Source organism: Zingiber officinale, chromosome 6A (genome assembly GCF_018446385.1).
Source record: "Zingiber officinale cultivar Zhangliang chromosome 6A, Zo_v1.1, whole genome shotgun sequence".
NCBI classification, from domain to species: domain Eukaryota; kingdom Viridiplantae; phylum Streptophyta; class Magnoliopsida; order Zingiberales; family Zingiberaceae; genus Zingiber; species Zingiber officinale.
This window is the reverse complement of record NC_055997.1, coordinates 68,561,583-68,572,817: the sequence shown is the minus strand read 5'-3', so window position 1 is coordinate 68,572,817 and position 11,235 is coordinate 68,561,583. Positions and strand designations below refer to the sequence as shown.

The window sequence follows — 11,235 nt, the reverse complement described above, 5'->3', positions numbered from 1 at the left end:
TATTATCTTTAATACCAATATATCATATTTCAATATAAATATATAATAAAGAATCATAATCACAAAAGAAAGAATATTTTCCATATCAATGTCATTCAAAATGTTACTTATACAAGAATTACAATCACAAAAGAAGAAACATGTCTAATATTCAAATAAAATTTATCTCAATACAAATAAACGAATAAACTTCATTTACAACTAATGAACAATAGTCAAAAGATTAGAAACTTGTGATGGTGGTTCATGCCATGTAGGATTGCAAGTAATTATTGTCAACCCAAGCCTCATTACAATCTTCAACTTGTAGAATTTCATTGGACTCCTCTTTCTCACTTGTTGATTCTTCCATGTCAACCTTTTCCAACATTGTTGATCATCAATTCCATAATAAATCCAGTCTTCCCACACCAGCTCCATCAAAAAGTCCAATCTTTCCACCCCTTTGATAAGGCACCAGGAGAACTCGACTTATAAAAAATGCACATGAATACTCATTTTCGTTGGATTAGGTGTCTCCAATACGGAAGCTGAAAAATGCACATATGAAAATACTCACCCTTGTTTTATCTCGTATAACAAACAGTAGAGTAGTCTTACGAGGACTAAACCGTCTCAGTTTCACCTGTCATGAGGTAAACGAAAACAACTAAGCAAAACTCAAATTAAAAGTATATGTAAAAAAGTTATTGTAAGACTCAATTTGTTCAGGGGAACATGGTTTGGTTGAAGCAGCAATTCGCCAGCTCCTGCTCTGCAAGCAAGTACGTGCTGAATTCAAGAGTAAAGCCAACAAGTAGGAAATTAATGGGTAATTATGAAGAATATTTTACCATTTTTTACTAACTATTAGCTAGGCCACAGTCACTGCAGCTGTTCTGGTTATGGAACTCGTTGGCTGATGCCTTCATGTATTCGTCAGTTAAATTTACATGAGAATTCATAAATTTGAACCATAATGATAAAAAGATGCACTTAAGAAGGAGACTTAATTTTTTTGAGACTTACTCAAGTGGGGATTTGAAAACAAAGAAGCATGCACCAATTGCCAAGTAGCACAGCAAGGGAACAAGCCCCTTTAAGTAATGTGAAGTTTCATCCTTTAAAAGTACCATTAGTTGAGTCTTGCAAGAAGAATTTTGGTTGAATCCTAGCATTTCAAAATAACTGAAAAACAACAACAGAAGTTAGTGTAACTAACAAGCATACCCCAACGAGTTACCTGTAACGTGAATGCTATTACTAGTATTGCCATGATCAATGAGCCAGTTTCTAACAGATTAAGATTAAGATCCATCTTGATTCCCATTATCCAAGCCACCATAACACATAATGGAACCTTAAAAGGGCAAATTATCACATTGTAAGCTATTCTTTAACATATACACAACATTTCATTTCAAAGCTACATCAAACTAAATCCTTACAACAAACATGGAGATCTGGGTTGTTGAACCAAGGGAAACACCAAGAGTAATATCCTGTGCGAGTTCAACAATTAAACTTCAGTTACTCATACAATTACATAGTTAAACTATACAATGTGAGTAAAGACTCTACCAGCTTGTTCTTGAAAGCGAAGATAATGGCACCAGCATGTTCTGCTGCATTTCCAACTATTGGAAGCAAGTTGATGCTAATAAAGTTCACAGATAGTCCCCATGAATGTAAAACCGCCTAAATGGATAGTTGCAAGCCAAAATGCATCATCGATGGAGGTTTGAATGATTAAAGCTAAATGTAAACATATTACTCAATGATGTTTGAATTGAAGCTTTCAACAAAGAAAACACACTATGATTAAGGCTATTGGTTGGTCAAGTTAGGTAGGATAGGATTTATATATTTTTGAAATTAAGCAATACAGATCATGAGAGATCAAAAATATACCTCAATGGTTTCTACAACATACTCAGATAACAAGGAAATCATAATGGCCATGGCTGCCAACCAAACCATCGCGCTTGCAAATCCAATCACTGGCTTATCTTCAGTTACCACATCATCATTGACGTCGTCTTCTTTCTCCTGCATTTATTCATCGAAATTAAGAGAATAAAGTTCATCACTTTTATTTTGGACGAAATTCTACACTTGTAAAGATTGTGTTTCTAATTTAATTGTTGCATTTCCATTCACTAATTCTACTAATTCACTCTTTATTCTTTCACCTCTTGTGATTTAAAAAGTCGGCGATGGGTCTTTAGCTGGAAGAAGAGGTAAGCAAGATAGCCAAGGAGCATGATGATGATGCAAGCTCTCGATAAGGCCAAGATCATGGATATATGAAGCTGTGCTGTCCACCGTTTTGTCACCTGAGTTGATAGGATATCTGAGCAACAACATCAGGATGTGGCAAAGTGCACCGAAGAGTAGAAGACCAGTGTTCACGTCAACTTGCTTCTGCAGAATTAATGGAAAAGATTAATTCGTTATAATCATGTCCAACTAAATAGCAGCTAATTAATCTGTGATAGCTTACTCGTTCGAAGAGTTGTTCCATGCGTAGGTTGGCCAGGCCACCAAAGAAAAGAGAGGTCCCGAGGACAAATAAAAGATTGGACAAGATGGATCCAACCAAGGAACACTTGACCACCTCAATCTTCCTTTTTTGCAAGGCAAAAAGAGCTATAATAAGCTCTGTGGCATTCCCACATGTAGCATTGAATAGTCCACCGACTGTAGCATAAGAACCGCAGCTTATACAAATTCAGTGACAAACATAAAAAAAAAAAAAGGAGTAAGAAATAATTAAACAAGAAGAACTACGTGTGTGTGCTCACCAGTTGGACCAGTATAAAAGGCAATCTGTCTACCAACGCCAATCAAGAAAGAAAAGGTTATTACGGATCGAGTAAACATTATAGAACAGTTTATAATACTACAGGAAAAGATAAAGATCAGAAACGAAGCGAGAGTATACTCCGTGAGAAAGCTGACTCGCTCAGCAAGTGGAGTGAGGCCAAGCAAACTCAAAGCAAACAGCCATTCCTGTTTCTCAAACAGTCAAAATAATAATTTATCAGTGCTAAACAATAACTCCTTGACGTCTTAACAGCCACCGACCATGTCTTATTCAAACTCCAGCAGCAAAACAATTAAAAATTCCAGAGGGGAATTTCAACAAACACATGCCAAGCACATCAGCTAAAAAGGATTTATCGATCAATTAAAGAAACATACACGTCCGAAATGGAAGTAGTTGGCGGCGACGGCGAGAGGGATGGCAGGGAAGAGGATGAAGAGCTTGGTGCCGAGGAATATCTCCTGCAGGTTGGCGAGCAGGTCCCTGACCAATCCCCAGCGCACCTTCGACACCAGAGACAAGTCTGACTTTTTCCGCAGCGACGACGATGACATGTTGTGCGCCGTGCGGCACCCATGCTGCACCTCCTCCTTCTCCTTCTCCTTCTCCTTCCCCCGGCCGCCACCACCTAATTTAAAAGTATATGTAAAAAAGTTATTGTAACCCAAGATCACACCGAACCTTGGTTATTCTTTCGTTGCATACTAGTATGCTAGAAACAACTGCCGAGAAACAAAGCCACCATTTTATCCCAGTAAACGTCAAAGTTTATGCCAAAAGATGCAGATTTTAATTTATTTTTCATCGATTAGGTACCTCACATTTTAAGTACACCCTGGCCAGAAAGCACCCAAACTCCTCCACAATGATGACGAGTTCGTGTTCGGAGATCTCGACTACAACATCCTCATCAAGAAGCAGGTAAGATGAAACCCTAACGAGTAAGCAGAGGAAAGAGGCGAAGGGAGACATGAACCTGATAACACTTCCACCGGACAAAAGAGAGAGCATCGACCATGCCTTAGACACAGTCAAGCTAGCAAACAAGGTTCGGCGAGTTCCCGTCATTGGCGTGTGTTCCGGTGAACAAACTCATCACCTTCCTCCACCTCCTCTCTCCACTTAAAAATTTGTGGAGAGGGGTTCGCCGGAGAGGGGTTGAATGAAGATGCTTAGGTTTTTGGCAGCAGGAGCGTAAAGAGATCGTTTGGAGAGAGGAAAATAAAAACGGATAAGAAGGGTTCAGGAAGGCTAAGGCGGAAAACACGGCGTCAAAAATTTTTCAGAGAGAGGGAAAAACACCGAAAGAATAAAGTCAAAGACAACGGTTTATAAAACTGTTGTCGAAACCCCTAAAAAAGCGCTTAAAGACAACGGTTTTGGATAACCGTTGTAAAATGCGTTGTTGATTTAAAAAAAAAATTGCTCAACGACAACGGTTTCCACAAAACTGTTAACTTTTGTATTTTATGAAAGCTCAAAGACAATGGTTTTATCTAAAACCGCTGTCTTTTACCAAATTTACAACAGTTTCTTTTAAAATCGTTGTCTTTGTGGTGTTGTCGTTTAACATTTTTGTTGTAGTGTATATTGCCTATCTTGGATGAAACCATCTTTCCTAGAGCTCGAATAAACAATGTACTTTGCTTGATCCTCTATTGAAGTAGAATATCGCTCTATTGTGGCCACAGCTGTCGAACTAAGTTGGTTGTCTTCTCTTCTCGGTGAGCTTGGCTTCTCTCCATCCCAAAAGCCAATCATCTACTATGACAATCTAGGTGCCACTAATCTCTGCTCTAATTCAATGTTCTACTCTTGTATGAAGCATGCGGCTCTCGACTATCACATCATTCATGAATAAGTTTAGAATGGTGATTTCCAAGTTCTCATGTGTCTTTTGAGGATAAACTAGTAGATGCTTTCACCAAGCCATTACTTTGCATACACTTCCAACAGTTAATGAGCAAGATTGGTCTCTCTTCCCAAAGCTACATCTTGCGGGGGCATATTAGAGAATCATATACAAAGATCTGATTATGATTTAAATTTGAAATTGTAAATATTATAATTATGGTAATTTATATTTTATTGTAATTTAGTTTGTAAATTTCCTATTTGTGCTCTATGTATGTTTTTGTATTTCAATAAAATATATGATAGTTCTTATAAAACCTATGCCTCATGAATTCTAGATAATCAAAATAAGAATTCAAATAGAAAAAATAAGAATATGTGAGCATGAATCTTTATTTTATCAAAAACATGACATAAGAAAAAAATATATACATAAACAAATATGACAAGGAACCTAATTGAAGAGTTATCCTTATCTTTAGCATCGTCCAAAAATAATCCCCGTGGAAGAAGATGTGGCAGAAAGAAATGGAAGGTCTTTCAAGGGGCTTAGGAGTGATGGCGTCAAAAAGCTTTAGGTCAATGGACAATCAAAAGTTCTGTAAAAAATTTTCCTCTAAATCCTTGGGGACAAATCCTATATATAGTGGACATCTATTATCAGCCCATAGATAATAATAGATGCGGAACTATAAGTCCATATACATACTGAACATCTATTATCAACATATAGATAATAATAGATGTGAGACTATAGGTTCTTCATATACAAGGTCTACATCCAACAACTGAAACCCAATAAGCCTAAGTTAGATCACTTTAATGGGTTCGGTTTGTACACATATGCACAACTTACAATTAAATCCACCAACTAGATATTATAACCAACAATCTCCCACTTAGGCTATTTGTGAGTTGTATATGAAATGCAAGTAAAACTTTAGTTGATATCAAACTTTATGGGTATAGAATGCCCTTATAAACAATCTGGTCCATTAACTTCATTGGTATAGGACTAAAGAGGTCATAGTTACTGTATATGATCGTAACAAGCCCCAACAGTAATCACAATACCAATGTCATTAATGATATAGATCAAGATGTAGATGTGTCGAGTGAAAATTACATAAAATGTGATTAGTACATGTCAATCTTCTATTGGTCCTAAGATGACCTCAAAAGAGGTCAGATTATATTTGCGAAATACTTTATGCTAAACTGCAATAGCAAATCATGATCAATTTTATAATTCAAAAAGAAATTTATATCATATTTACAAACACCAAATGCTAAACAGCAGTAGTAAATGATGATATCACAGTCAAAGTGTCAAACAAACATATAAATTTCCATTAATATTTTGAATTTTAAGTACATACAATAATCAAAATAAAATATTTGTCATTATTATCGAATATAGAGCAATAAGATAATTACAAACTCCCACTAGATGAGTTCTTCTTCCATAAGGACTCCCATATCCACAACATGCACATGAAATACCTTAGGTACCAAGCCTTTAGCGAGTGGATCGGGCAACATGGAATCTGTGCTGATGTGCTCTACCATAATCTGACTACTCTGAACTTTTTTTTTAACCGCTAGAAACTTGATGTCGATGTGTTTGGGATTTGACAAACTGTCATTGTGCATGGCATAAAGTTTTACAACTTTATTATCACAGTAGATCTTTAGTGACCTGTCAATGCCATCAACGATCTGTAATGTTGTGATGAAGTTTCGCAGTTAAATCCTGTGATTAGATGCTTCGTAGCATGCTACCAATTCTGCCTCAAGTAGAAGTGGCTATTAGTGTCTGCATGATGCTCTTCCAAGATATAGCCCCTCCAGCAAGAATGAAAATATAGCCGAAAGTAGATCTCTTGCTATCCAAGTATGCAGTAAAATCGGAGTCTGAATATCCAATCACCTCAGATGATCTGATCTCCGATACGTGAGCATATGCCTTTTAGTTCTTTGCAAATATCGCAATACTCTCTTTACCACTTTCCAGTATGATGGTCCTAGGTTACTTATATATCTGCCTAGCATCCCCACTATAAATGTTATATCTGATCGAGTACATAGTTGTGCATACATGAGACTTCCCACTGCTGACGCATATGAGAATTGTTTCATCTCCTTTATTTCAAGTTCAAGCCGTGGACACTGCTGCAGGTTAAACTTGTCACCTCTTGACACAAGTGTGTCACTAGGTGTACAGTTCTGCATACCATACCTTATAAGCACCTTTTTAATATAGGTCTGTTGTGAAAGTTCAAGAATACCTGTTGAACGATCATGATAAATCTGTATGTCTAAAACAAAAGATGCTTCACCAAGATCTTTCATTTCAAAATTATCAGATCGAAATAACTTGATTTGATGCAGCAGACCCTTATTATTGCTCGCAAGCAATATATCGTTCATGTACAAGACAAGTATAATATACTTGCTTCCATTGAACTTGATATATATGCACTGATCGACGAGATTCTCTTTAAATCCAAATAAGATAACTACTTGATCAAATTTCTAGTACCACTGACAAGATGCCTGCTTTAAACCATAAATGAACTTCTTTAATTTACATACTAGGTGCTTTGAGTCCTTAGACTCAAAGTTATCTGGTTGCAGCACATATATAGACTCCTCTATGTCTCCATTGAGGAATGTAGTCTTTACGTCTATTTGGTGTAGCTCTAAATTATAATGAGCTACAAGTGTCATGACTAACCTAAGGGATTCTTTCGTCGACACAAGTGAGAAAGTCTCCTTGTAATCAATGTCTTCTTTCTGAGTGAATCCCTTGGCAACAAGATGAGTCTTATACTTTTCGACATTGGCCCTTCAATCCCGCTTGGTTTTAAATATCCATTTACAACCAATGGGCTTCAATATGAGATAATACTTGAATTTCAATGGTAGGCTCCTCCAATTGCATTGGAGATATCATGGAAATATCTTGGTTCACTATGCTCACTCGATGTATAATGCTATAATGTGAGGTATGATAACCACGCCGCTATTGATCGCACTAGTAGTGACCACAGGAGGATTGTCAATGCATTCCTCAAAAGATATTTTCCTTACCTTATCATTCCCACTGTCCTCAGTGAACTTGGCATTTCCCATTTCGAAGAATGATCTATTAGAGGGATCATAAAATTCATACTCTCTTGACTTCTCAGAATAACTAATAAAATTACAGCTAATTGTTCTTGAATCTAGTTTTCTTTCATTAGGACTGTAAGGCCTAGCTTCAGCTGGACAATCCCAAACGTATAAATGCCTAATCCTAGGCATTTTACCTGTCCACATATCGAATGGGGTTTTAGTTACTGCCTTATTAGGTACTCTATTGAGTAGGTAAACTGCAATCTTGAGTGTTTCACCCCACAAAGACTCTGGTAGAGAAGTGAAAGTTATCATACTTCTTACCATGTCTTTTTGGGTTCAATTGCGATGCTCAGCTATACCATTCTGCCTGGGTGTACTAGGCATAGTATATTGAGACACAATCTCACACTCAGCAAGGTAGTTCGCAACAGGTCCTGGACGTTGTTCACCTGATCCATCATATCGACCATAATATTTACCTCCACGGTCGGATCGGACGACTTTAATTTCTTACCTAGTTGAAGTTCAACTTCAGCTTTGAAAATTTTGAACATGTCTAAAGATTATGATTTCTCATGAATAAGGTACAAATAGCCAAATTTGGAATAGTCGTCTATGAAGCTAATAAAATATATATGTGCATTCCAAGATGCCTTAGGGAATGATCCACAAATGTCCATATGTATTAGCTCTAAAATGTTACTACAACGGCTAGCCCCTTGTTCCTTTTGTTAGTGGTCTTCCCCTTAACACACTCTATGCAGATATCAAAGTCTGACATGTCAAGGGAATCAAGAATTTCATATGACATTAACCTTTCTAGGCGTTGTTTGGATATATGTCCTAAACGTCTATGCCACAATATGGAAGAATTCTCATCGATCAATTTGTGTTTCATACCTATGCTATGCATTATTATGTTGTCAACTGTAGGAGTAAAGGTATTCAATTTATAAAACTTATCAACTAAGGAATCATTGCCAATTAACACTGAATTAAAGAAAATATTAAAAATTCTATTTCTAAATGAACAAAAATAACCTAATTTGTCCTAATAAGAAATTGAAAATAAATTTCGTCAAAAAGACAGTACAATAAATGTATTTTCTAAATTTAGAAAAACATTGGTTACTAAACAAAGCCTAAAAATACCAATCGACTTGACTTTAGCCTTCTTTTCATTTTCTATATAGATGTATCTTTCACAATCAAGTGAAAGTCAGCTCCTGAGACAACCCTGCATAGTGACACTTATGTGAGCAGTGACACGGATTCTATCCACCAAGTGTCAATGGGTTCAATAGCTAGATTGACTTCTGAACTAACAAAATTGAGAAAACTCCCAGAATCTACTGTTTGTTTTCCTTTTCCTTTGTTATTGATCATCTTTCGTTTCTTACTTGCACTTTGAGAACCAGATACTAAGTGATCAGTCTCAGATATCTCAATCTTTAGTCTCCCTTCCTCTTGCACGCATTGAGCTATGAGCTCATTTAATGTCCACTTTTCCTTTTGAGTATTATACGATATCTTAAAAGAAGTGAACCGTGTAGGCAGAGGCATCAAGACGAAATGCACTAACATAACCTCAGACATATTGAGTTTTAGCGTTATCAGACTTGTCGCTATATTGGACATATCCATAATGTACTCCCTTATTTGCCTTTACCATTATACCGCAAGGTTACCAACTTTGTAAGTAGTGTGGTAGTCTTGACCTTTTTATTCGAGGTGAATCGGTCTGCTAATTGGTCCAGGAAACTCCTAGCATCTCCTCCCTCTGTTATTGCACCCTTTATTGATGCCAGTATGGAAAGTTTTACGATACTCAGCCACATGTGATTTGATTTCTCCCACAGCTGAAATTCAGCCCTCTGCTTTATAGTGTTAGCACTGGTCAGAGGTGCAGGACGATCATTCCTTAATGCATAGTCTAAGTCTATGTAGCCTAAGACTGCGGTCACATACTCTTTCAATTCAGCAAAATTCGAATCAATTAATGTTGGGATGTTATTAATGTTGGCAGTTATAGATGGCATTGAAATTTAAAAAAGAGAAATTTATTTAAGCTCACAATTTAACTAAAGCCAAGAACATATAAGTAATATAAAATCATGTAAATAAAATAAAATTTTAAATGCATATAAATGAGCTCTTTATGAGATACCAAGTACAATATAATATGTCTTTCTTTGGGATGATACATTATTTGTTAGCGATACTCTCTAATATAACTCACACTATAAGCCTTCCTTTGGGCCGACTCATTGTGCACATAATATGATATTTTATATGAGTTATATTTTGGTTCATAGATCACAACCATCTTAATCGGTAACATAATATGTCTTCCTTTGGTCCGACATATTTTGTGCATGATCTGAATAAAATAATATTTTATTTTATAGTTGTAAGCTACCTTATGTATATATCTGGCATAAAAATAACATTCCTATGAGCCTTACTTTTAGCATAAATATACATCTACCATCATAAAATGCACTAAACCTACCAAAGGTGTCTTCCTTTGGGCCGACACATTAGTTCAACTTAGTAACACGTTGTATGGATAAACTCAAGAAAATCGTAAGAACTTTATTCGAACAAAAATTACTTAATCGACTTTAACAATATAAAATTAGACTTATTAATTGATTGATAATTTATGGTAATCGATTGGTATAATTTAATTGATTATCTCAATCGATTTAAAAGTCTACTATATGCAATTATATATAAAATCTTTAATTAAGAAGCTAAATCTTCCTTTAAATTCTTTAATTAAATAGTATTAATTAATACCATTTAACCTCTTAATTATTCCTCCCTGAACACTTTTAAATAAAAAAAAAATTAATAATCTTTCAACATGAACATTTAAAAAAACTTATGTTTTTTTAAACAGTAATATCATTTTTTTTAAAAAAAAAACGTAAACACTGTTTAGTTTTTCATTACAGTGAAACAGTTTTGTATTTATTTATTTTTTTATGTAACAGTAATATTATTTTACGAAATCATCCCATCGATTAAAATTAAAACTCTATTAAAAATAACATTCAATCATTAAGGAAAAATTATAATCGATTAAAAATAAACTTAATCAATTATCAATTGATTCCGTTGCGAGTTTAGACTGAAAATTAATTAAGAAAAAAATTCTTAATCGATTCTTATTAATTCTATTCTATATTTCAGGCTTGATAAATAATTGATAATCAATTGGCCGACAAAATCAACAAATACTATTTATACTAGTAAAACTTAATCCAGCATAAAAGCCAAAAGATCGATAAAAAATTAAACTTTAAACCATTAAATCAATGAAATAAAGTTGTGACTCTGATATCAATTGTTAGTTCTAATAAAACATAGGCCGTATGAATTCTACATAATCAAAATAAGAATTCAAAATAAGAATATGTGAGTATGGATCTTCGTTTCATCGAAAATGG

General features: G+C 35.2%; 1 pseudogene; it reads right to left on the bottom strand.

The window, feature by feature from the left end:
• Positions 1 to 244: 244 nt before the first annotated feature.
• Positions 245 to 3,800, bottom strand: LOC121996493 (annotated as a pseudogene).
• Positions 3,801 to 11,235: the final 7,435 nt, after the last annotated feature.